Source organism: Mytilus galloprovincialis, chromosome 1 (assembly GCF_965363235.1).
Source record: "Mytilus galloprovincialis chromosome 1, xbMytGall1.hap1.1, whole genome shotgun sequence".
Lineage (NCBI taxonomy): Eukaryota > Metazoa > Mollusca > Bivalvia > Mytilida > Mytilidae > Mytilus > Mytilus galloprovincialis.
In genome coordinates, this window is record NC_134838.1 from 124,346,431 (window position 1) to 124,348,429 (window position 1,999).

Sequence of the window (1,999 nt, forward strand, 5' to 3'; positions counted from 1 at the left end):
GATCACTGAATACAAAACCTATTGACCAAATGTCTTGTACTAAGTCAGGAATAGGTATTGACGATCACTGTATACAAAACCTATTAATGTCCTGTACTAAGTCAGGAATAGGTATTGACGATCACTGTATACAAAACCTATTAATGTCCTGTACTAAGTCAGGAATAGGTATTGACGATCACTGTATACAAAACCTATTGACCAAATGTCCTGTACTATTAGTCAGGAATAGGTATTGACGATCACTGTATACAAAACCTATTGACCAAATGTCCTGTACTATTAGTCAGGAATAGGTATTGACGATCACTGTATACAAAACCTATTGACCAAATGTCCAGTACTAAGTCAGGAATTAGGAGATAAAATTGAGATAACTGTATTGTATTTCAAGCTCCGACGGCATCAATTGGGGATTTTATGGTCGCAAATTAAGTTTACTGGCGACCCGTTAGCGGAGACAGTAAACAGGTATTTGCGACCATCAAATCCACAATTGATGCCGTCAGAGCTTTAAATACAATATTGTTATCTCCATTCTAATGAAACTGAAAGAAAAACAATGTTAAAACATGTATTAAAATCTGTCATATGCCGTCTGCGCTTGCGCATACGTCCCATAGAATCAATTGTCAATTGATGCCATGTAAATAAGTGACGTTATCCAATCAAAATGAACGTTACAAACGTTGTTGCATTAGAATAGGTATTGACGATCACTGTATACAAAACCTATTGACCAAATGTCCTGTACTAAGTCAGGAATAGGTATTGACGATCACTGTATACAAAACCTATTGACCAAATGTCCTGTACTAAGTCAGCAATAGGTATTGATGATCACTGTATACAAAACCTATTGACCAAATGTCCTGTACTAAGTCAGGAATAGGTATTAACGATCACTGTATACAAAAGCTATTGACCAAATGTCCTGTACTAAGTCAGGAATAGGTAGTTGGTATCTAGTTTGTTTCTATGTATAAAGTCTGAAGAGATGTGTTAGCTTTTGTTGCAGTTCAGTGTTTCTGTTGTTCCCCTGTTTTCCTCTTTAGTTGATGTGTTTCCTTAGTTTTAGTTCATTTCCCAGATGTGTTTTTGCTTAATCGAATTAGGACTATTGAATACCGGTAGTCAGATACTTCTGTTGCCATTAATTGTCCTCCTTTTCACACAAGTGATCAGTTTGTTTTCAGGATTGTGTTTGCATCAAAAATACCACCAACCTAGTATTAGTGGTTCCCCTTACAGTGAACTAATCATGCACAAATTTCTTAGTCAATGACTTAGGTGTGTGACTTACTAATCTCCATGGAAAATGGATGTGCAAATTCTATTATTTAAAAAGTGCATACCCAATATAATTGACCTCCCATTTGTGGTTCCTATCAAATTGATCTTAATTTGTCACACACTTGAAAAATTATTTACAGCATGTGCAAATCTCTCAGCTTCTTCTTTAGAGCAAAAGGAACTTGGTCGTGCTTATATATTCTCTGATACAAAAATCTAGTCATATTTGATTATGCACCTATATAGTCAATAAAATTCTGCCTTGTTCAAGTTTGCTTAAAATTAGTAATCTGAAATATATACAATAAAACCAAAACACAAACTATTAATTTTAAATTTATTGAAACCTAACAAATTCAAAACATTTGGCACAATGGAGATAAAACTAACAGTAAAAGAAAAGCTCCATGCTTTGCTCTGTTTAAAAATGAATATGAGGCAAAATGGATAATTATTACAAATCTGTTCAAAAATATACATTGTATCACAATATTAAAGTGTCTTCTACAAGTTCTTGTTGTCTTCATCAATTTTGATTTTGTCAAGGGTAAAAATGAATAAAAACAAATTATAAGAACCTTCCAAAAATAAGTAGATGATAAAATCTGATAATGTTTACTGCATTTATATATCTTAGGGAGTCTAGGGACATCATAAATTATCTACTCATACATGTATCTGTAAGTACTATAACACCCATAAGTAC